The 26,578-nt window shown below is 42.8% G+C and overlaps 1 long non-coding RNA gene across 1 annotated transcript in view; it reads right to left on the bottom strand.

Moving 5' to 3' along the window:
• The window catches only part of LOC144819806 (uncharacterized), a 148,706-nt gene extending 128,784 nt beyond the window's left edge, over nucleotides 1–19,922 (bottom strand). Inside the window, exon 1 of the long non-coding RNA XR_013607578.1 lies at nucleotides 19,814–19,922. This is a non-coding gene — a long non-coding RNA (uncharacterized LOC144819806). The remainder of the gene's footprint in view (nucleotides 1–19,813) is intronic.
• Nucleotides 19,923–26,578: the final 6,656 nt, after the last annotated feature.

Here is a 26,578-nt window from a genome sequence, read left to right as displayed (position 1 = left end):
CCTGTGAGAGTGCTCTTTTTAAAGTGGCCTTTAGTCATCATTTCACGCTTAGCGGTATCCTCATTTACCGCCCTCCAGGCAATGACACCGTCTTCAAGGCCGCTCTTGCCGATATGGTAAGCTCTCTAGCGCCTAGCTGTGCGAATTTTAACATCATTGGCGACCTCAACATTCATTTTGATCGCAGGTCGTCCACAGCCATTGATACCTTGCTTGCGGACCTTGAAGCATTGCAACTTGTCCAACTTGTCACACTCCCCACTCATACTGGGGGACACATTCTTGATCCCTTCTTCACCACCCTTGAGAGGATGAAGGTGTCTAACCGGATCCCGGTTGGCTGGACTGACCATCTGTTGGTGGAAGTTTTCTGTCCCATTGACGATCCGCCATTCAAATCTGTGGATAGGCTGATTCTAAAAAGACACTGGCACAAGCTTAAACTTGAGGAGTTCTACAGGTTACTGGAGAAGAAACCCCTGAGCCCCATTTTGAATGTGGATAGAGGTTACGAACTGTTTTGCAAATGGATTTCGGATGCCCTTGACTCCCTCATACCTATGTGCTGGTCGAAATGCCACTCTAAGGTACCTAGCCCGTGGTACAACGACTCTCTTGCCGAGCTTAAGAAAATATGCCGGAAAGCTGAGAGGGAATGGAGGAAGTCCTACGATCTCAGCCTGAAATCCTCTTATTTTTCCAAACTTAAGACCTATCATAGGGCAATCTGCAGAACTCGTGCCGCATTCTATGCCCAGGAATTCCAAACCAGTCCTAACCCCTCAAAATTAATTTTTAAGGTCCTTAAAGACCTTATGAATAAAAGGGCCACTTTGGCAGAAATCTGCACTGACTCTCATTGTGAGAGTCTGGCATCTTTCTTTCTAGAGAAAGTGCAGGCTATCCACCGAGGATTTGACTGGTCTCAGCTCGATCCAGAGCCAGCTGGTCCTATCTCCCTGGCTTGTGAGACTCTGACCTCCTTGCCTGACCTGTCTATGGAGGCTTTTGACATGCTGAGCCTCAGGATTAAATCAGGCTCCCCTCTGGATCCGCCGCTGAAGCCAGCTCAAATCAGGATCCTTTCCCCCCTGTGTCGTGTCCCGATACTCTCCTTGATCAACCTGTCGCTTTCATCCGGAATGGTCCCTTCCTCGTGGAAGCAGGCGGTAGTCACCCCAGTTTTGAAGAAGGCAAATTTAGATCCGCTCCTGCCTGAGATTTACCGCCCCATATCTCTTCTCCCCTGGACTGCCAAAGTCACTGAGGCTCATGTAAATCCCATTCTGTCTGATCATCTTTCCCGCAACCATTTACTGGACCCGAGTCAGAATGGTTTCCGGGCGGGACACAGCACCGAGACCGCTTTGCTCTACATGACCGAGCACATGCGCTTGGTGCTCGACTCCGGGCGGACGGCGGCGCTCCTTTTATTAGATCTGAGCACCGCATTCGATACTGTGTCCCACCGTGTCTTAATTCAGCGCCTAGAGGAAGCTGGAGTAGCGGGGACTGCTCTTCAGTGGGTCCGCTCCTTCCTCTCCGATCGGTCCTTTAAGGTGGCTATACCACCCTGCCAGTCCACCTTCCATCCTTTGGATCTGGGGGTTCCACAGGGCTCTTCGTTGAGCCCGACCTTGTTCAACCTCTACGTGAAACCGCTAGCTGCGATAGTCAAACAGTGGGGTTTGACGATGACCTCATATGCAGATGATACGCAGCTGGCGGTGACATTGAGTGGAGACCCTGAAATGGATGCCCCCAGATTCCGAGCTGGACTTGTGGCAGTAGCAAATTGGTTGAGAACCAATTGCTTACAATTGAACGCCAAAAAGACCGAAGTCATGGTTTTGGGGAAACATGCGGAGCTCTGGGGAGATCAGTGGTGGCCTCCAGAATTGGGCGTCACTCCCGTTCCAGCTTCCGAAGTAAAGAACCTAGGGGTTTGGTTGGATTTGGCGCTTACCTTCACGGGCCATACGAAGAAGGTTGCAGCCACCTGCTACGGCATCTTGCGAGGTCTAAGACCGATACTTAAGTTTTTTGATCCCTCCACCCGGCAGCTCGTGGTCCAGGCCTCGGTTCTATCTCGGCTGGACTACGGCAGCGCGCTGCTGCTGGGGATAAACCAGGCTGAGGCATCTAGGCTACAAAGGGTGCAGAATGCTGCGGCGCGGGCCATTGTTGGCCTTCCCAGGCATTGTTCTGTTTCTAGTACTATTTCCACCCTTCACTGGCTGCCGGTCAGACAAAGAATTAAGTTTAAGTCGCTTTGCCTGGCCTTTAAAATCATGAAGCTCTCTTCGCCACCTGCACTCGCTAACTTGCTTATCCCCTATGTCCCATCGAGGTCCCTGAGATCGGAGGCTCTTCATCTCGCGGCCTGCCCCCGTTTTAAACTCAGCAGGATGGGTGGCCGCTCCTACCGAGTGCTTGCCGCTGGTTTGTGGAACTCACTCCCGGTGCACATTCGAGCTCTGGATAATTTGACCGCTTTTAGGCATGCTATCAAAACCTTACTATTCTCTGTACCTGGTTAGCCGTCTTTCTTCTCTTCCTGCGTGTTATGTTTTAGTACCTGTTCAAGCGCCAGACGCCCCTTTGCTGGGGCAGCTGTGCGCTGTATAAATATTAGTAACATAACATAACATAACATAACATAGCGTACGGGTAAAAATTACTATTCCAACTCCAGAGGGTGCAACAGTAGGGAAAGCGTTGGATAGCGTTGGTGGAAAAATTACTATTCCAACTCCAGAGTTTGCAACAGTAGGGAAATCATTGGATAGCGTAGGTGGAAAAATTACTATTCCAACTCCAGAGGGTGCAACAGTAGGGAAAACGTTGGATAGCGTAGGGGGTAAAATTACTATTCCCACTCCAGAGAGTGCAACAGTAGGGAAAGCGTTGGATAGCGGTTGGGTAACAATTACTATTCCCACTCCAGTGAGTGCAACAGTAGGGAAAGCGTTGGATAGCGTACAGGTAAAAATTACTATTCCAACTCCAGAGGGTGCAACAGTAAGGAAAGCGTTGGATAGCGTAGGGGGAAAATTTACTATTCCAACTCCAAAGGGTGCAACAGTAGGGAAAGCGTTTAATAGCATAGAATTTTATTTTAACATACTTATAAATAATGTTTAGATTTGAAATAATGTATAATTAATTTTTTTAATACATCAACATCAATAATAAACTATTAATAATTAATAAAACCAATAACAATTGAATAATTAATTGGCAATAAATTAACAACAAACACCAATAAATAATAATTATTAAATATTACTCAATTAATAATAAATATAAAAAAATAAACTATCATAAAAATAATATATATTTTTTAAATTTAAATCTCAATAAAAAAACAATAAAAAAACAATATACAAAATACAATAAATTTTTTAAAAATATTTACCAATTAAATAATGATTTTCTCTACTGAATAAAAAATAGTTTCAAATTACAAATATTAATTGCCAATTAAATAAATTAATTATATATTAAAATAATTAATTGGCAATTAATAATTAATTTACACATTAATTATCCCTAAAAAGCATTTTTAAATACATAAATATTTACAATTACATTACTTCCCACCCTATTCCCCTATAAACCCACAACCCGCTCCAGTACTAAAACATAAAATTTTATAAAAATTAACATTAATTACCAATTAAATAATTAATTTATCAATTAAATTAATTAATTGCCAATTAATAACTAATTACAAAATAAATTATACATTAAAAATAATTAATTATTTACTATTAAATTACTTCCCACCCTATTCCCCTCTAAACCCTCAACCCGCTCCAGTACTAAAACATATAATTTACTTAAAAATAAATGTATTAATATATATAAATAATACACATATAATATAAATTAATTTAAATATTTAACAGAAACATATAACACATACATAATAAAAATCATAAAAATAATAAAAAGATCGATATTTGTGACATCGATATTACTTACATCGATATTACTTACATCGATATTACTTACATCGATATAAATAAATTTGATATTACGTACATCGATATAAATAAATTCGATATTACTTACCTTAGGGTCGATATTCTGTCCTACGATGTTCTTGACATCGATATTCTGTACCTTCGAAATTTCAAACACGATATTTTGGTAGGTCGAAATTTAATACTCAATATTTTGACTGTGCACCGTTTTCACTCATGGCTTGCACCATGTTACACAGCCTGCAATGGGCGTCTATGTGGAATGTGTGTGCTTGCCCCTTAGGTCGGCATAAGAGATACAACAGCCCTTTGGGACCCTCTTTAACACTCCGGCCCTATGTACCTGGGGTACCTTTTACTACGGACTTACAGGGGTGCTAGTCCTAAGCCACCTGTAGCATAATTAGACTACATCTTATTTTGGTAGCAGGCCTCAGTGCACTGTCAGAGTTGAAAACCAGCATCTAAAAGCTAAAACAAAGAGGCAAAAGTGGGCAGATAAGTGCAAAAAAAACACACAGTGCACCAGAATGGGATGAGCATTTTCTCAATTTTGTAATATTCTTATCTGTTTCATAACTTTCTCAACCTGCAGGGTTGATGGTACCATTAAACTCTGTTTTTAATGAAAACTTTTAGCTGTGGAAGGAAGTATCACAGTAGTTGCTTGCTACACAATAGGTGTATTAACTTGGACATTAAAGCGTTCTCATCAATGTTTATATATTTGTAAAATATTCTTGCCCCCTCAGATCATCTCTGTTCTGTGCTTTGTAAACCAATGACTTCTGAGATTTATTTTTAATTAATTCCGAGATTAAACCTGGCCACCTTCCTGACTTTATAACGCCTCTGACTTACAAAATATTTCTTTACACCTTTCTTAACAAATGTTCCCCTCTATTAGTATTTTATCTGGTCTATGTGGACGCATTTTAAAAAAACGTTTTTCTGCGCAATTGTTTCTGCGCTATTCAAAAATATTTGTGCTATGAGAATTTGAGAAAAGGAGAGAGCAACATACATATTACCTAGCCTTAATTTGTAGCGGAGCTAGCCTCCTTCTCCCATTTTGACAGTAGCAAATCTGAAACAGGTTTCACTTCTGTCAACACTATCAACCCATATTTGTAGCAACTAGGCATAAACAAAGTTATAGGAGGTACATAGCACTTTTGAGAGCTAAAAAACACACATGAATACCCAATTCCCAATCCTTTTCGTAAATGTACAAATAAAACATGAGGGAGAATGAATTCAAACTAAATTGGCTTAGCCCTAGTAAGCATTAATGGCTGTATAAATATGGCAATGCTTACATATGCAATTGTATCGTGGTATATTCATATGAGTGCATAAAAACTTGCTTTGCCAACAACAAAATGTCAACACAAACCTTTTCTTGGAGCCCTGCTATGCTTCTAAAAATAGAGCTGACATTTAACTCTTCCCAGCTGCTATTCTGTGTGTGTGCGAATACAACCTCATTCCCGTTTGTCAGTTTTAGAGTTAAGAAAATAACTTCTGCTCATTTTTTATATATATTTTCAATTATAAGAAGTGTACAATATACATGTCTAACAATATAGAAGTCAGCTATTTGTATTATACCTAAATGTATGCATTTGCTGAAGCCTAAGGCAGTTTTAAAGCTGCTTTAAATGGCAAGAATACTGTTTAAATAGTGACACTATACCCAATGTCGGCTTTGATAATTGAGGTACTTGAAAATGAATATCCTATACTTTCTTTGCATAATATTCATTATCAGAATGTTCATTACATAGCCCAGGATTCAGAAATTGAAAATAATCAGATATAACCTTATTTAAATGAGTTTTGTTACGCCTGCGCAGAGTGAAATTCCATAGGCAAATATCCTCATTGTGCGGTACAACACAACTTAAATTAAATTTTAATGCTAGGAGGTCATAGTATGAGTATTAAGCTTTATAAATATTAAAAAACTAATTTAAAAGCACTTATTTTTTTTATGATTTCTTTTTTAAATAAAACCAATCATTTTGATAATTCCACATAGGAAAAGCAAGCTGCATCTCTTGCCTATCATATTTAGATGCATTCATTCATAAGACTAAGCACAGAAGCCTAACTTAAAACATGACACATTTTTGCGCCACTTTTTTTTAAAAGGACAATTATTATTTAGCAACAGAATATGCTTATAAAAAATCCTCCAAGAATGGAAATCCCTACCTTAAATATTTTCCTCATATCTAAAATAATCAACCTGATTTTTTTAACCTTTTTTAAAACAGCATTCTGAAATGCAAAGTTTCACCCGTGTTTAACTGACGAAGTCCTGGCTGAGTGAACATTCCTGTCTATTCGTGGCCTACAAAAAAGACAGCTGTTTGCTTAGCGGCAGTAAAAGCTTTTCTCAGTGTTGAAACGTGAGCACTGTGGCAGTCTATTGAAAACTGAGACATTTCTAGTTTTTTTTAAATGTGTGTGTAGTTCAGCAAAATCCAATTTATTCAGATGAAGTGTTTGCCTGTTAATATCTAATACAATATATCTAAGGAAAATGCTTTATAATTGTTTATTTATTACAAAACACAGAATTTCGTTTTTGAGGCCTTTTTTTGTCCAGTGGATGTGAGTTTAAATGTTATCTTTTAAGCATTTAACAGTTTGTACATGTGCATAATTGCTTACTCTATTAATTAAATAGCAACATATAGCTATTTTAGCATATCATATGGTTAATTTCTGGATTTTTATTTAATTTTTATTTAATATTATTAAATAACATTTTGCATAATAGACTGATGTCAACAATAAAAAACACAAACACACGCATTGAGCTTATTTTAGACATATACAGAGGGGTCAAACACTCAGGACACATATTACAGCGCGCTTAATAGCCATTATTTTATAAATAGCGCAATCGCTATTTACTTACAGAAGTTGCAATGTAAAACCACAAACCACATAGACATTTAAACACACATTCAAGCCACAGATCAACACTTAAAACAGAAACAAAGGACAGCCCACAGACTGTACTTAAACCAAACCATTTGTAAATACTAGTTGTAAGTCATATTTACAAGAAGCGCTTCTCAATAGTATTCCAAAATACTGCAACATCCCAACAAACTATTTTATTTCCAAGAAGCCAAAATACACTCAATTCACTAGCTTTGGCTGGCATAACACCAAAAAATAAATCGCTCTGCATTTCATGTTCTACAGTTTGGAGCACCAAACTGTACAACAAAATCCACTTCTCAGGGGTACCACTGATACTTAGTCCTTTTAAACCAACAAAGAAGAAATTGGCACAGAAGCTGAAATATAAAAGATCATATTTATTAACCTCAAATGAGTGAGACTACGTCACACAGAAGCCTTAGCAACTGAATGAGGCAGTCTAAGGAGTAAAGAAAACAGAGGCTTTATATATGCTAAGGGTTACATACTCAGCATAATACCAAGGGGCAGTCCTGGCTCATGTAAGCATGCAAAATGACTAAGATGGGCATACAAGATCTACTTGCTCAACAAAGTGGGAAGAGAGTTACTTCTCCATACAGCAGCAAAAATAGCCTGACAGTTATACTAGAGAAGCAGGTGCATTCTACTAGCTAGGCCCTTCTGGGCATATGCGAAGTGGAAGATGCTAAACATAGTTTGTCTCTAGGCAGACTACAAGAGCAGTTAGCAGAAAGGTAGGACAGAGCACATGGCAATCAAAATGGTTGCAGAAACACAAAATTGCAAAAAACACAGTTAATGGACAGAATGTAGAACAATGTCATACATTCACCCCAGTGCAAAGATCTGGGCCTAAATCCATAGTTTTTTTGCACTCCACACCACCCTAGGTTAGACACTGGCTATATGCAAATCAGCTCTGACCCTGTGCCTCATGGGAACAGTCCAGTCCAAACTACCAAGCAATGTCTTTCCCAGACCGGAATCAAGCATCCAAGGACCGGTTTCTGGCTATCAGCCTTCATCAGCCTGGATAGCTTGACTCCAGTGGTGTGGAGAGCCTTGGACTCACGTCTGAGCATACCCAGCACACTCGGGGTGAAAATTGCAAAAAACACAGTTGATGGACAGAATGTAGAACAATGTCATACATTCACCCTAGTACAAAGATCTGGGCCTAAATCCGTCGTTTTTTTGCACTCCACACCACCCTGGGTTAGACACTGGCTATATGCAAATCAGCTCTGACCCTGTGCCTCATGGGAACAGTCCAGTCCGAACTACCAAGCCATGTCTTTCCCAGACCGGAGTCAAGCATCCAAGGACCGGTTTCTGGCTATCAGCCTTCATCAGCCTGGATAGCTTGACTCCAGTGGTGTGGAGAGCCTGGGAATCACGTCTGAGCATACCCAGCACACTCGGGGTGAAAATTGCAAAAAACACAGTTGATGGACAGAATGTAGAACAATGTCATACATTCACCCCAGTACAAAGATCTGGGCCTAAATCCATCGTTTTTTTGCACTCCACACCACCCCGTGTTAGACACTGGCTATATGCAAATCAGCTCTGACCCTGTGCCTCATGGGAACAGTCCAGTCCGAACTACCAAGCCATGTCTTTCCCAGACCGGAATCAAGCATCCAAGGACCGGTTTCTGGCTATCAGCCTTCATCAGCCTGGATAGCTTGACTCCAGTGGTGTGGAGAGCCTGGGAATCACGTCTGAGCATACCCAGCACACTCCGGGTGAAAATTGCAAAAAACACAGTTGATGGACAGAATGTAGAACAATGTCATTCATTCACCCCAGTACAAAGATCTGGGCCTAAATCCATCGTTTTTTTGCACTCCACACCACCCTGGGTTAGACACTGGCTATATGCAAATCAGCTCTGACCCTGTGCCTCATGGGAACAGTCAAGTCCGAACAACCAAGCCATGTCTTTCCCAGACCGGAATCAAGCATCAAAGGACCGGTTTCTGGCTATCAGCCTTCATCAGCCTGGATAGCTTGACTCCAGTGGTGTGGAGAGCCTGGGACTCACGTCTGAGCATACCCAGCACACTCGGGGTGAAAATTGCAAAAAACACAGTTGATGGACAGAATGTAGAACAATGTCATACATTCACCCCAGTACAAAGATCTGTGCCTAAATCCATCATTTTTTTGCACTCCACACCACCCTGGGTTAGACACTGGCTATATGCAAATCAGCTCTGACCCTGTGCCTTCACAATGGCTTTCACAAATTTTATAAGATAACTTCTAATTACAAGATGGCTTCTGCTAATGCTAACCCATTGCTGCAAATTTACAACACCATGACCATGCCTGGGCTGCAAGTGCTGTGTCTTCCTAGCGCAGACCATTTCTTACCTTTTTGTCTGCCCTCAAGTATCCCTCAGTAAGGCAACCGAAGGACTTTGTCCTGGCACTTATCTCCAGAGTCGCTGCCGTATGGCATCACAAGGACCTTGATCAGGCTATTACACTTGTCTCAAGAGTCCCAGCCGTAAGGCATACCAAAGAACCTTGTTCAGTCATTGCACTTGTCTCAAGAGTTCCAGTCGTAAGGCATCCCAAGGACCTTGTTCGGGCAATTGCCCTTTTATGTCCTTATGTGAAGATTCTTTCAAGTTAAACCCCGTGACTTCTGCCACGCTGGAGGTGGTTTACCGAACACTGACAGCTCCCCCACGACTAGTTGCCTGCAGCTCGAGTAACCTTGCATAGTTTAGGGGGACATTGCTTACTCCCCTGGACTGATTGATCCTGTCCTCTATATAATCTCAGGGGAAACCACCAACGTGGATGGCACATGCTTCTCGGGGGAGGGCCATCAATGCCCTTTTACTACTGTGGTGAACCCAGGGGGCCTGCCAGTTATCCGCTTTGATATCCTTGTGGTGCACCCAGGTGGGCCCCCAACGATCGGTTGCTTCCACCCGATGAATCAACCGAAACCTGCATTTTTCCAGCTTAGCTGTTGTCTGACCCCCTCACTGCCCCCCCAGTAGAGGTTTGTTGTGTTGCCCTCACCCGACATCATGGCCTTTGCCTTATCAGCCCCCCGTCTCTAGCATCTTATGATGGAGGGTCATGTCAATGTCTGGAATACTAGGTAATATTTGATGCTAGTAAGATGTGTATCACTGTTGCACGATACCATTGTACTTATTCTGCTTTGTAACCTAAAATAGCCGTGTTTGCTCAAGCCGCAGTTTTGGGGACTACATTTGCTCAATTTGAACTAGGCCTTGACTCACTGAATTGCTGTGTACCTAGTATAGGCCTATCCAGAACTGGAAAGGCAAATTCTCAAGCCAAGAAGATAACTCTGGCTGTTGTAATGGTTTGTGAACTTTCATGTGTTAGAATTCACTGTTGCCTGCCCAAAGCACTGTTCCCAATTTGGAAACTCCAAGGCTCCAATGCCCTACATGGTGCTATGCTCCACATCCTACAGTACAAGATTTAAAGGGGAAACCCAGGACTTAAACCCCTATGATGTATGATTTTTAAATGATTCTAACCGGTATCATTAGCCAGCTTACAAAAGCCGATACTCGACTTTGCAATTGAAACTTTCCACCTAAAGCTGGCTAGTAAGGTTACTGATGCATTGTGGCAACAAAATATCTGCTGAGGAAACAACCTGGTTCTTCACATGCCAACTACCTCCAAGACACACATGGTATAACCAGAATATTGCATGTGATTCCCAGGAGTTACATGTGTATCCTTAAATCATGTATTATGCATATCTTCCTACTTGCAGAGTGTCATTATGCATATAAAAAAACCCTTAACGGCTCTGAGCGAGCGGGCGAGGTGGGCCAGGGTGGACTATTGACCCAACCCATAAGCGTGAAAACAGCATGCGAGTTATGCTCTCGATATACCAGTGCTGCGTCTCTACATTCACATTGCCCAATGCTCAATTATTTCCTTAGTGTAATCACTTTGCATGGACATTCATTTGCCATGAATAACTCCGGAATGCATGGCCACAACAAAACAACCGTGTTAATAACGGTGCTTCTTTAAGGATTCTCCTGTGCAACAGCGCCCTTTGCAGGTTATCTTAGCTTTTAGGCATTGCCACAAATGTCAAATTGCTTTTGTTAAAGATGCCCTTGCAACCCTGCTGGGGCTCGACCCGAGCCTTAGGGAGGGCGTGAGGGCGACCCTGACTTTGAGAGACAGCTCCCGCCTCACCTGTTCGTTACCTCACATTGCAAGTTAGTGGCTGGCTATCGATAGGCCCAGTGAACTGCCAAGGATACAATCATCAATAGGATACTATTACTCCAACTTAATGGTGTTGCTCCACAATGCTGAACAGTAAATGCTATTTGTTTATACTACTGAATGCTGGTCTCGAACGACTCTGGGGAGATCCGACCGAACAACCTTTGAATATCTTCACAGCCAGCCTAGACATCCACCGCACTATTAATTGCGCCACTGTGCAATGCCAATTCGCATATGACCTAGACCAAACTTTGACATTAGGTCTGCCTTGTTTTTACTAAATATTGAAACATCCAAGTCTGGACCTCAGCAGACATTCTACGAGGTGGTTTCTTGAGGTTGAAATCGGTCTCCTGCCCTTAACAAAATGTGTTTTCTGAGGCATGCGGACTGACAGAAGGGAAAAGAATGCCGAGGCAGCTGCCCTTGTTTGAGGGGGAAATACCTCCACTACATAAAGGCCATTGAACATCTTTCATAGGGTTGAGGCCTGATGACATTGTTTTAAGCAATTAAAATGATCCATTTAACTTCTTTTGCCAAAATCAATGCATGTTCCAACAGATGACACTTATCGGGCAATGACTCACATCACAGACCGATGGGGGTTAAAAGGTCGCTTTTATTTAGCAACGGGAAACAGCATCATAATGCAATCAATCACTTTCAATGAAAAAGAAAAAGAATATATATATATTTATATATATATATATATATACCCCGCCCCCACCACCCCTTCATGATCCCCCAATAAAATGTCCCCCATATTGATCCCCCAAGAGATTTCCCCCATGAATTTTTCCCCACATAGATACCCAATTCTCCCCCACCTGTAACGTCTACCCCAACCCCTTCTCTCTGTTTCCCTTGTGACCTAAGCTATTCTGCCTGCCTCAACCCTTCCTACCTGCCTCAATCCCGTCTCAATCTGCCCCTCAAGGGAAAAGGAAACACATACCCAGGGAAACCCAAGGGAAAAAAAATACCTTTACTAGCAAGATTTGTTTATGAAACTGTAAAAAATACATCTAAAAAAGGGGAAGGGTGGGTGGGGCCTGAAAATAGCGTGCCTCCTGCCTACCTGCCACACAGCCCCCAACTGGCACTAATTAGAACGCACGTTCAAAACACAGCGTTCTAAACCAGGCGCCTCACGGGCGCGAGATCGCTCCTGGGCGATACAACGCGCCCGAAGCTGCCCGGGGGTGGACATTCTTTGAATGCCACCCCCTAGCCTCCATCGGGCAATGACTCACATCGCAGACCGATGGGGGTTAAAAGGTCGCTTTTATTTAGCAATGGAAAACAGCATCATAATGCAATCAATCACTTTCATTGAAAAATAAATATATATATATATACCCCGCCCCGCCACCCTCCATGATCCCCCAATGAAATTCCCCCATATCGATCCCCAATGAAATGTCCCCCATATTGATCCCCCAAGAGATTTCCCCCATGAATTATTCCCCACATAGATCCCCAATTCTCCCCCACCTGTAACCTCTACCCCAAACCCTTATCTCTGCTTCCCTTGTGACCTAAGCTATTCTGCCTGCCCCAACCCTTCCTACCTGCCTCAATACCGTCCCAATCTACCATCAGGAAAAAACCCTGTCAAGGCGTTTTTCCTGTCCCACCAAAGCCCCTTTTTGGATGCATTTGAATGATTTCTAAAATAAATATTGACCATAATGAAAATCCAAAATTTTGGAAGAAACATCACTGTAAGAGAGCAAACAAATTTCTTTAATCTCATTTTTGTAAACCCTACAACAAGAAGGAAAGCTGTTTGTGCAAACCTTCAACCCCACGAACATAACCCCAAAATTTAAGATAATTTATCTTTTATATTCACAATATACAACTCATTTGCAATAAATGTTAAATGTACACCCTCTGATCTGAAAAATTGGAAGTCATCCTTTCCAATGTCATCATGCGATAACCAAGAAATGTCATTGATGAGACAGAATTGGCGAAGTTGCCTGTTGAATTTGCGATGGACCCTGTCCATAGCAGAAAATGTTTCACCCCCTGTCCACACCCGTCTAGGTACGAGTGCAATAATTAAAAGTTTTGTATCGGGCCAGGAAAGCACATTTTTGGATAAGTCTGCTTTCAATCAATCCATCATCAATCATACAAATTTGTAAAGCGCGCTGCTCACCCGCTAGGGTCTCAAGGCGCTGGGAGGGGGGGAGTCGGTACTGCTCGAACAGCCAAGGTCTTGAGTTGTTTCCTGAAGGAGAGGTGGTCCTGGGTTTGCTGTAGGTGGTTGGGGAGGGAGTTCCATGTCTTGGCCGCCAGGTAGGAGAAGGATCTTCCTCCGGCGGTGGCTTTGCGAATTCGTGGGATGGAGACAAGGGCGAGGCTGGAGGATCGGAGCTGGCAGGTGGGTGTGTAGAATGTGAGGCCGCTGTTGAGGTATTAGGGACCCATGTCTTGGAGAGCCTTGTGTGCATGGGTGAGGAGTCTGAACATGATCTTCTTGCTGACAGGGAGCCAGTGCAGGTCTTTCAGATGGGCAGAGATGTGGCTGTGACGGGAGATGTCCAGGATGAGTCGTGCCGATGCGTTCTGTATGCGCTGGAGTCTTTTCTGGAGTTTGGCTGTGGTTCCAGTGTAGAGGGTGTTCCCGTAGTCCAGACGGCTGGTGACGAGGGCCTAGGTGACCGTCTTCCTGGTTTCGGTGCTGATCCACCGGAAGATCTTTCGGAGCATGCGCAGGGTGTTGAAACAGGATGACGAGACGGCGTTGACTTGCTTGGTCATCATGAGGGAGGAGTCCAGGATGAAGCCCAGGTTGCGTGCATGGTCCGTTGGCTTGGGGGCGGTGCCCAGGGCCGGGGGCCACCAGAAGTCGTCCCAGGCGGAGGGAGATGGTCCCAGGATGAGGACTTCCATTTTGTCTGAGTTCAGTTTCAGACGGCTGAGCTTCATCCATTCCGCGACGTCTTTCATTCCTTCCTGGAAGCTAGTTCTGAAGGTGGCGGGGTCGTTGGTGAGGGAGAGGATCAGCTGGGTGTCGTCAGCGTAGGAGATAATGTTGAGGTTGTGTTGGCGTGCGATGGCTGCGAGGGGGCTCATGTAGACATTGAAGAGGGTGGGGCTGAGCGAGGATCCTTGCGGAACGCTGCTGATGACTTCGGTGGCCATGGAGCGGAACGGTGGGAGGCGGACTCTCTGGGTACTTACGGCGAGGAACGAGATGATCCACTCCAGGGCCGATCCTTGGATACCGGTGTTGTTGAGGCGCTGTATCAGGGTGCGGTGGCATACGGTGTCGAAGGCTGCTGAGAGGTCCAGGAGGATTAGGGCAGCTGTTTCCCCGTTGTCGAGCAGGGACCTGATTTCGTTGGTAGCTGCGATGAGTGCGGTCTCGGTGCTGTGGTTTTCTCGTAAACCGGACTGCGAGGGGTCGAGGGATCCGTTCGTCTCGAGGAAGGCGGAGAGTTGTTTGTTGACGGTCTTCTCGATGACTTTGGCAGGAAAAGGGAGGAGCGAGATGGGGCGGAAGTTCTTGAGGTCCGTGGGGTCCGCAGTGAGTTTCTTCAGGAGGGCGCTCAGCTCGGCATGTTTCCAGCTCTCCGGGAAGGTGGCAGATGCGAAGGAGCTGTTGATGATGTCCCGGAGTTGGGGTACGATGATGGAGTCGGCTTTGTTAAATATGTGGTGTGGGCATGGGTCGGTTGGGGAGAAGGCGACCAAGGCCAGATAATTGAACCAAATTATTTTCTCCTAAATGAATTAACAAAACCTTAGGTAATGGCTTATGGGCAGCCAACTCGCTCAAACTGGGTAACAGCTGACCCCACTTCATCCCACTCTTACCAAACCAAAATATGTCTGTATCTTCAAAACTAAAGCCTAAATTAATGCCATAGTGGCTTCTTTCTGCTTGCTTGGCCCCCCATCTGATGAAAGAATGTCATATAATCCATATATTCGCCATGGATGATGATGAAAGTATGCAGGAACCTAGAAAGAGATACATATTAGCAAGAACAAACTGGATTTTTTAACAATCATCAAAACTTCTAACATATTTTAAACAACAATTCGATGACCAGTGACCCAGGTGGCGCAGTTGCTATAAAGAAAAACACCTCCTGGCAACCTCTAAAGGAGCTCCAATGCAAAATAAATGTGTGCCAAAATCTAGTGGATTTGAACCTAAGGCAAGCAAGGATTTTCTCAATACTGCTAAAAGCTGGGACGCAGTAAGCTCAGAGCCATTTTGGTGTTGAAAAATGCAGTTGCTATTAGGATAAGGAGGACATTCTTGAAAGTGTGACCAGGCAAAACAAGGGCAGAGCGGACAGCTAAGTTTCCGCAACACCACACTAGTCCCTTTCCCTCTCTGATTTGTTTTAGAGGACTCTAAACGTATTTTTATTGAATCCGAGGATGTTGACACATTTGAGTACCTTAAATTTTGAATAGACTGTTTCCCCAAAAGTTCAGATACCCAAAAGGCGATAAAAAATAACCATAACATACACAGTTGAAAAAGCAAAACTTCAAAATTAAGATAACAAAGTGTAGGCAATGTTGTTATTATCCTTTCCAACAACTCAAAAGATATAGGCTTTCAAATTGTTGTACCACGTTTTTTCACTTTGGACCAACCCAGCAATATTCTTCTACCTAACTCACCCATGGACGGGTCATAACCCCAAAAGCTATTTCCATAAAATGTTATCCCAGACAGTTTTCCTGCAATGGTGGTGGCTGCTATGTTTCTATCAGTATTTTTCAGAACAAAACCGAGTATATCATCATTGCGTAGTAACAGGCCACGGTGATAATTGTCACGACAAGTCGCACCTGACTGCCGGAATTCCTCCCAAGCCCTCCTGTAAGCTAAGCGTGTGCTGATAGCAAGAGATTGCTCGACCAAAGTCCTTATCTTCAGCCCGATAGCAGCCATAGCTCCTGTGGAACTGGAGTCTTTTCTGGATCTGCTGCAGGAGCCAAACCACGGAATCCTTGCCACTGGGACCGAGATAACGCATCTGCTATATTATTGTCCATACCAGGAATATGCTTAACTCTAAAGGTTATGTTCAACATCAAACAACTTAGCATAAAGCTCTGTAACAACTGCAGCAGGCTTTTGTTCCTTGACTTCTGACCCCTGACCAAATCCACCACAGTCTTGTTATCAACATGAAAAAGCAATGATTTATTACCTAGGAACTTACCATAGACTGACAATGCTACTTTCAAGGGAAAACCTCAAAGAATGCAATATTACGCTTCTCAATGATCCAGTAAGGAGGCCAAGGTTCAGCGCACCATTTGCCATCCCAAAAAAGACCAAAACCATTAGCTCCTGAAGCCTCAGAAAATATCTGTATAGACCACACACAATGTTCGTCAATGGACCTGATAGGAACACCGTTAAAACTTTGCAGGAAAACTAACCAAACTTGAAAATCAGCTCTCATTTGAAGGGAGACTCTGACCCTGTGATGCTGTAAAGACACACCAGACATGGCAAAACCCAACCTTCTTCAAAAAGATCTCCCAGCTTTCACTACTCCCCTGGCAAAATTCAAATGTCTCAACAACGGTTGCATTTCAAAGAGAGTCAGTTTTTGTGACCCTTTAGCATGGTTCAACAAGTTCACATTTTCTTGTACTTTTACCTTAGGTAACCTGGCTTCCATTTTCATGGTATCAATCTCTATTCCTAGGAATATTAAACATGTCTCTGGACCCTCAGTTTTCTCATTTGCTAATGGCACGCCCAACTCTTGCATCATTGTTTGGAAAAATCGAAGGGCCTTACTGCATAGTTGCGAACCTCTTTTACCAATAAATAAAAAATTGTCCAAATAATGAGACAACTGCATGGAACCTGACCTGAATGAGAAAACTAGATAGAATAGTGCCACCCAATAATCCCCTCGGGACTGGGTATATTCAATAACACAATAGCAAAGTGTCCCCAGAGGAAACATTTAAAGATTACTTCGAATTTGTATAAATGTCACATACATGATCAATTATTATATATAACCACAGGGAATGTACGCATATATACCGAAATATAGCAAAAGGTATATTTTAATCCACTTGGAATATCATCAATTAGTGGCTGGCAACAGACAAACTGCTGTAGTTCATACATTATTGACAGTAGTATACAAAACACCTTTCGCATGAGTTATGGGTAATCAAAATACCATCATCATCAAAGCTTTATTCGAGAGTTATACTCATAAAAGCACAAACATACATTTAAAATACATCATTTAAAAGATTATATCCTAGTTATACAACATTTTTTAAAACAATTGTGCAAACATATACAATGAAAAACTTTGATGCATAATTTACACAGAAATCACAGACACTACCCTAATCAATTTACATTTGTGAGGATTGCCCTCCGTCTGATAGACCATGCCCACCCCAGGTACTTTGCTGTTGCCAAGATGGAAATTAAACACAGCATATAATTGCATTTACAAACTGTGAAATCAACCAATGTGCGGAGAGGTGTTGAGCGTCGACGTTTCGGTCCCCTGTTGGTCTACCAGATCCTTAGGACCATCTTCAGGACGGAAGAGTTGCACATATACATATGTCTAACAAATCAGACCTCGTGTAACGTAGAAATCAAGCCAGAAGTCACTTGTGTAAAAGACCAGCGGCGCTGGATCTCAGGACTCCTAACTACAAAGTTCGAGTGCAGCGTCTCCTCAAAAATGCTTCACTAATAAGGGACGTTGGTTTATTTGCGTAGCAATCAAGCCAGAAATCACTTGTTTCAAAGACCAGCAGCGCTTGGTCTCAAGACGCCCGACTATGAAGTTTGAGTGCCCTCAATAATGTAGGAACTTCAGTAGTTTGTCTGTTGCCAGTCACTAATTGATGATATTCCAAGTGGAATAAAATATACCTTTTGATATATTTTGGTATATATACGTACATTCCCTGTGGTTATATATAATAATTGATCATGTATGTGACATTTATACAAATTCGAAGTAATCTTTAAATGTTTCCTCTGGGGACCCTCTGCTATTGTGTTACTGAATGAGAATAGCCACTGTAGGAAAGAGCTGAAATCTTCAAAAGTTGACATGACACTGCACAACCCATAGGTAACACTTTGTCGACAAAGAAATGTCCTTGGAAATGTATGCCCAGTAACTCAAAATCTAGTGGAGGCACTGGAAGTAACCTGAAAGCTGATTTTATATCACATTTTGCCAACACCGCTCCTGAGCTCGCTTTTTCAACTAAATCTAGAGCTACGTCCACTGAGGCGAATTGAACTACAGTGTCCTCCTTTGCTATGAAATCATTCACTGATAATCCTTCCGGCCAAGATAAATGTTGAATCATTAGGAATTCTCCCTGCACTTTCTTAGGAGCCAATCCTAGAGGGGAAACAATAAGATTGGGGAGAGGCCAAGAAAAGAAGGGGCCGACTATTCTACCTTCGGCAATTTCTGAGTTTAATTTGTTAGCTATTACTTGTGGAAATTGCTTGGCAGATTTTAAATTTTGCGCAAACCTGCATTGCCTGGGTCCTTGATAGCCTAGTTTGAAACCTTCTTTGAACCACCCCCCCTCCAGTTTTAAAGCTTTCTCTCTGAGGGGGTAAAACCTAAGCCATTTGCATAAGTTGGGAATATCAATTGGTGTAACCGCCTTTGAAAGGAGGCTGGACACGGACGCCTCTCCCTTTGCTCTGACCTGTATAAAAGCTTGAGGTTTGCATGCTGAAACATTGTAGCACAGCATGTTTACCCCCGCATTTGGAGCACTCATGCCTGTATTTGCATGGATACCTTTGACAGAAACCCCTGTTAAAATTCCAACAGGCCCCTGTGGCATAGGCCGCGTTTTTTGCCCAGGATACCACCCCTCCCAGAGTGGGTTTACCAAGAAAGGGCCGAGGAGTAACTGCTAAACCACTGGCGGTATGTAATGCAGGAGAAGGCCTCTGTTGATACATCCAATGAACCCACAATTTGTTGACAACTTCACCTCAAGGTTTCTCAGGAATTAGCACTAAACTAGCTCTGAACTCCTCATCATAATGCAACCATTCAAAACCACCAAACTCTGCCTGAGCCTTCCGAATCGTGTCCAAGTATTTTAAGATCGAGACGGAACGGTCTGGAAACTTTTCACAATAGACAATCGTGAAAATCAAGAAGGCTGAGGTCCAGGAATCAATGTTTGTAGGGACTCTGTGTCTCTTCGCTAACTCCCATGCCTCTTCCCTTGAACCATCTTTAGATTGAAGTTCTCTGCGCAGTAGTTTAAAGACATCTACAAATTCCACATTCCAAATCATTCTTTTGTATGTTTAGTTAAATGTGAACCTAAGGGCAGGGACACACCCATATAGGGCAACCTCTTTAAACTCGTGGTTTTGTATTTTGCATCTTTATCTTCTTGGGAAACTGAGCTAGATGCCTTATCTGCAACTGTATCTGTTTTATGGGATACCTGCTCTTGTAACTTTACAGATTCACAATGACAACAGACCTTAGCGTTCATAACTTTTTCAAGAGAGAGCTGTGGTTTACGTTTTCTAACATTAGATTGAAGACAGCAGCTAATAACTTGCCCACCTGTTTGAAGGGGCTTGTCCAACGATACACTTTTCTTCGGGACTAGACCGTCTGAAGCTTTGGAGAAACGTTCAAGCTGCTTCCAGCTTCTTTCGGATTCTGGAGCCTGTAAAATATTAGCTTGAGAAATTTGATCAACCAGCCCCCCTGTGTGGAAGGAAAACAGTTATTAGAAAGGTTCTCTTGATTGGCAATCTCACACTTCTCTAGCTCTGATAACTCGTCATCGCTCTCAACATAAGGGTTCTGTAAACCCCCACTACCTGAAGGTTGAGCCCCATCCCCAACATCACCATCAAAAGACCTCCAATTCACTGCTTTCTTGAACTGGGAGAGCCTGGCATCAGGTAATGGGTTTGGAAATATTTCTTGAACAGCTTTTTCTTTTGTAGACTAGGGCGAGCAAGGCGCTTGAAACTTGCCCAAAGGTGCTGCAGCGCAAATATTTTCCTTCTGTGGTATTGAAGAAAAATCAGTCAACAAGTCGCTCCTACTTGCCGAGAGGTAGGGTCTTGAAAAATTACCAGGCACCGCGTGAAAAGGTGAGCAAGACGCTGGAAACTTGCTACACCTGGTGACCTTCTTCAATTTTTGAAGTAGAATTAGCCTGCAAGCTGCCACTACTCGCAGCTGAGTGAGATTCAGGCAACGCCAGACTGCCTGATGTATTGCCTTCCATCCAAACCCAACCACCTGCTCTAGTGGGCTCACAAGCTGACCTCAGGGGGCTAACCTCATTACCACCCAACTCAGAATTCGATATCAAAGGCCTAACCCTTTTACTGACTGAAGGTTTTGAAGTAGACAAACCGGAAAACGCCTCAGGAGCATTAACTTGCCAAGTTTCTGAAGGAGAAACTTGAGGCAAAACACTACCTTTTTCTGAAAAACCACTACTAACAGAATAAATAACAGGAGAAAGTGGCCTGTCTCAAACAGCGGAAGCCTCTGCGTTAGATAATACCACTTTTGTATTAAATATAGGAATATCAGGCCTCACAGATATTTAATCAGAAACTTTCTTCAAAACGTCAGGAGAATTACATAAAAGAGCATTGCCATTAGGTGGCGCCAACGCCTCATTATTATCCATAACATGCTCTTCAGAAAACTAAGATATCCCTTTAAGGATTCCTCTGCCCCTCACAGAGCGTGTGCGAGCCCTCCCTCTGCATTTCAACAACACAGGAGGAGCTGGTTGCTGCACAGTAAGCATGGGAGCCTCTTTGTCCTTCTTATTTAAAACCTCTTTAATATCGCCAGTCACCACCTCAGGGGAACTGTCTGACTGTGTACTAGGAATCACTGCAGCAGACGCCCCTTTTGAAGAAGCCCTTTTCTTTAAGCACAAACCAGTCGAGGCTTGGTTCAGCACCCCAGGGGTCAGTAAATCCTCCCTCCTCTCCTGACACAAGACTCTCAAAGCCTCCTTGACCTTCTCTGCCCCTTCCGCCATGCTTTACAAAAGCAATTAGAGCCCCCACAGAGCAATAAATCTTTCAGGAGCTGCCTGAAAATAGCGCGCCTCCTGCCTACCTGCCTCTCAGCCCCCAACTAGCACTAATTAGAACGTGCGTTCAAAATGCAGCGTTCTAAACCAGGCGCCTCAGCGGCACGAGATCGCTCCTTGGCGATACCACGTGCACGAAGCTGCCCAGGGGTGGACATTCTTTGAATGCCACCCCCATGCCCCCATTGTGCACAACATAGACTGTTCATAAAGCCATAAGTCCCACTCCAGTAGGTCAAAGTAGCCTGAGTTAGTGCAGCACAAGTCTAAGGGAACCACACACATTTGCCTCGAAAATAAAGTTATACTATGCGAAATTTGAGCAAAAACAGGAAACATTTAAAGCACCAGGAAACAAACTGGTCGCTAGAAAGGTCATGGAAATTTTGTCCATGTAGGAGACAGCAAGATGAGAGCCATGGCGCTGCCAAGAACTAACATGCTTCCAGGGCTGTATTATGGTTCTTTTAAACATGCAGCAGCACTAATATTTGCTGATTTCTAAAGTAAGGAAAGACAAAAGGAATGAAGTTGGCAGATGACCGAGTCCTGACAGAGGGAGGCAGAAAAGTGGAGCCGAAGGCAAGCCTGTTTCACCTCCCACTAAACAGCGGCTCCCACTTACCTGTGACATGCTTCCTGTGCCGGCACCATTTTAGGCGATTTGTAGCCCAGACCGCCCTGTACTTCAAATATTTTGACACTTGCCTCTAATGGTATCATTAAAAGTCTGCCCTCGAGGCAGTCTGTCGCTTTTTTTTCTGGAATGGGAGAAGTATGTTTAGTTAGAAAGCATGCGAATTTCCAAGGGCCCAAGGAAGTTTGTGTTTGCTGGAAGTCCTCCGAGTGAGACATTTGATCCCTGCATCTACTGGAAATGCCCTGGGATATGCCCTCTCCAAGGAGCGCAGAGATCAGTCGTGAAGTGGACTATGGAAGAGCCCCAGCTCTGCTCTGGAAATTTAGAGTGGGAGAGTGCAGTAAATCTAGCACTAGACGTCAGCAAGAATGTTGAGTACTACAGATGTATAAGTTTATCATTTGGCTAAATCGGTATGGCGTGTGCAGCATGGGTGAAGTGTAACTTTTCGATCGAAGGTATTGGAGCGCTTTACATGGGCACTAGTTGCATTACACAAAGACAATGCCTGTTAGACCTGGCACCAGTGGCGTGGGTCTCAATGCCATGTTTTTTGCTGTTGCCTCCTGTGTTTTTGCTATGTTGTTGCTGGTTTAGATGCTCTGGGCACTTTACCACTGCTGTTCAGTGCCAAAGTGCAAGTGCTCCCTATTGTAAATTGTGGTAGTGGATTAGTGACTCTATAATTGGCTTATTTTATTTACTTGCCAGACCCTAGTACAGGGCACCATGTATGCCCAGGGCCTGTAAATAAAATGCTGCTGGTGGGCTTGCAGCACTGGCTGTGCCATCCACAGAATCAGCTTGTAAAGTGTGGGTCAGGCTTGCCATTGCAGAGCCTGTGTGTAGTCTGGGACTGCCATGTCAACTTAGCAAGTGCACCCACTTGCCAGTCCCTAAACCTTCCCTTTTCTACATGTTAGTCACCCCTAAAGTAGGCCCAAGGTACACCTATGGGCAGGGTGCATTGTATGTGAAAGGTAGGACATGCCCTGGCATGTGTGTGGCATATCCTGTTAGTGAATTACAGCCACTTATGTTTTCACTATTGCAAGGCCACCTGTTCCCATAGGCCAGAATGTGCAGTTTGATTTTACCATCTTATAATCCTAACTGACCCAGGGAGCAAGGTAGATAACAAGTTTAGTATGCCTGAACTCAGAATGTTAACATTCATATTTTAGTGTGGGTGATTTTTACATTCTGTGTTTGAAAATACCACTTTTAGAAAGCAGGTATTTTCTTGCCTAACAATCCAGTATGCTTCTGCTAGGTTTGGGTTTTCCATGTCTGGTTGGTGAGTGGTAGGGGGCTGGAGAGGGCTTTGGCTCCAGCAGTCTGATGAGACAAGGCTGGACTGAATAGGACCTGCATTGAACAGAGAGTTGGGGGAGGAGATTTCCTTTCACTTGCCTGAACCTACATAGAATAAAGATAAGGGGGAGGATATTTCCTTTCAGCTACTTGGGCCAGGTTTGCTTTCAACAATGCTGACCCCCACCTCTTGCCAGGAAGCTGAACCAGGGAGGACAGAACTGGTTTTGACTGGGCACAGACACTCTCTGCCTTCAGATAACAAATAATTTTCCAGTATAAATACTGGGTCCCAGACCCCCGAACTTTAGATCACTTCTGGCAATCAAGACACACCTTTGCCAAGGAAAGAAACCAAGGAAGCTGAAGGAGGAGACTGCCCCTGTGCTGTTTGCTGTTTGAGGGTTGGCCTGCAGTAGTTACGTAATGCCAAGGAGAGGAGAAAGGGAACTTTGTGTGTACTTTTACTATCTTTTATTTTTGTATTTTTTTTAAATATTTTGTCCTCATATGTTTAATCAGTATACCGATGGAGAATATGAGAGTTTACCATCCTACTTCCTTCACTTCCCTTGCAGAAAGGAACCCGCTCACTCCCACAGGAGGCGATGTTACCATCACAGGTTCTCTTTGTTACATGGACGGTTTTCTCTTATCTCCCTTAGCACATGCGCCTACTTGGATTCAAATAAGAACCGAAGTAGGAATGACCTACCTAGGAACAAGGATCAGCAGTTAAACCTACCATACGCAATTACGAAATTAAAGAAAGAGCGCAACAAGATTATTAGGTCAATGAAGAAACCAGAAGTAAAAGCAGAAAATATGGGAATTTTAAAGCAACTAAATCAAAATCTAAAAAAATTAATTTGGTGTGAGAAAAATAAATCAAAACAAGAAAGCTGGGCAAAACTGCTTTTTGCCAGTAAGCAGAAGAACCAAAGAGACTTCTGGAAAATTATCAATCAACTGGCAAGGCCCAATAATCAAATAGTCTCATCACCGCTAACTGAGCAGGAATGGGATATCTACCTGAGGAACCACCTAAATCAGGATATTACTCAAACAATCGCGTCGGATAAGTCTTATGAGGATAAAAATGATAACAACATGGAATCTTCCATTCATTGTAAAGAATTGGATATGCAAATACCAGTCGAGAAAGAAGAGATAATTAAATTAATAAAAAAACAGAAAAACGGTGCACCCGGACCAAACGGGATACCATTTGCACTCTTTAGGGAAAACCCTGAACTTTGGGCACCTATCCTAGAGAAATTATTCTTAGAAGTCATATTAACAGGAACTGTCCCCAGGTCATGGCGAAGATCCCTAAAACTCCAATTTTCAAAAAAGGGAACTGGGCCCTGGCAGAAAACTATAGGCTAATCACCCTACAAGACGCGGATGCCAAGCTGTTTGCCAGAATCCTGTTGACTAAACTAACAGAATGGGTGTCGGACAATAAGAAATTGCCTTTAAATGAAACAGGCTTCATTCAAGGTTTAGGTACAACTACAAACATTCTTATTCTTACCCTACTTATTGACAAGTCAATTAGACGGAAGCAACCTTTATATTTATGTTTCATAGACTTTAAATCCGCATTTGATTGTGTAGGCAGGAATTTACTTTGGGAAAAACTCGAGGCAATGAAAATACCATCCTCACTACTTAAACTGATTCGTCTCTTGTACACAGACACATGGGTAAGGGTGAGGATGGGGGACAGCAGTACATTATCAAAGGAAATTCCAGCAAATGAAGGCCTGAAACAAGGCTGTGTTTTGGCTCCCCTTCTTTTTAATTTGTTTCTTGCTGACCTAACGCCAATATTGGACAATGAAAATGCGCACCCCCCCGAAGTTAGCAGATAAGCGGCTCACAAACTTATTATACGCAGATGATGTGATATTATTGAGCCATACCAAAGTGGGTTTACAGCGATTAATTAGGAGGACTCTCACGTACTCTAAGGCAAATGGTATGGTCATAAACGATACAAAAACCAAAATTATGGTAGTTAATAAAAATAATACAAAAAAACACACTACTAAGATGTATATGGATAACATTGAGCTGGAGCAAGTGGAGTCCTATAAATATCTGGGGGTTCTATTTGATTCAAAAGGCCATTTTCAATTACGAAAAAGGGACATAGAAAGGAAAACAAATGCACTGACTGCTGCTTTCAGAATTGTGCAGAAATCACTTCCCAATTTAACTTATGGCCCTCTTCTCAGTATTATTTCTGCAAGACTTGAACCGACAATCACATACGGTAGTGAAGCTGCGATGGGTAGGGATACTGAAACCCTGAATAAAAACATAACCAGAGTATATCGGGCGTTATTTCGGCTTCTAGTAAACGCTTCTCCTGCACAAGTAAGGTTGGAGTTTGGACTAATTAATCAACAATATACAAGGCAAGCACATTTCATAAAAGTTTGGAACCAAATAAAAACTGACCACCAAATGAAATATCGCAACTTTTATGGAAAGAATTAAGTAATGACCCAAACTCTCTGGCAGGGCTGTACTTAATGAAAGCGATAAAAGAGTTTGAGGTGACGTCAATATGGGATACAAATATTACCAAGACATCATTTAAGAGGATAATCAACAAAACTGCAAGCTTTCTATCTATTCTAAACGATAAAGCTATCCTTACCAAAAGAAAACATGCTTGGACAATAATAAATGGTTATAAAAAGAAAGAAATCCAACAATATTTGGTGACTCCCTGGACGGAAACAAATAAACATGCGCTCCTCAATGCAAGATTTGGCAATATTCCAGGCCTGTGCCATCATCCACCCTGGGCAAGAACAGTAACGCAAACCGAATGTAGATTGTGCAAGGCCTGTGATGAGGATATCCTTCATCTTCTTTGTATTTGTCCGGAACTCTCCCAGGAGAGAAAAACTTTGCTTAAGATTCCACTTAATGCACGAGGCATAAGGACATGCAGGCAGGCCCTAATAAGGTGCTTGGACTCAAATGATATTATTTTAAATGCTGCGTTTGTAAAATTTCTTAAGATTGTCAAAAGGAAACTAGGAGATGTAACTATTTTAACTTTTTACATTTTTGTATTGTTTTTAACTGTTTTGTGCATGAATATAGCTTTTATATGACTTTTTTCCTATCGAATGTGCAAATATTGTAAGATTTTAAATAATCAACAGAATAAACTTTACTTACTTACTTAGATTCTCTTCCAGGGGTCCCCAATCTCTCTTGATCACCCGCGTAGCCAGAGAATAACCTGTGTTTACTGATACTTAATCATTGGATTAAC

Source organism: Lissotriton helveticus, chromosome 2_1 (genome assembly GCF_964261635.1).
Source record: "Lissotriton helveticus chromosome 2_1, aLisHel1.1, whole genome shotgun sequence".
Taxonomy (NCBI): Eukaryota; Metazoa; Chordata; class Amphibia; order Caudata; family Salamandridae; genus Lissotriton; species Lissotriton helveticus.
The sequence above is the reverse complement of the archived record's forward strand: the minus strand, read 5'-3'. Positions and strand labels throughout refer to the sequence as shown.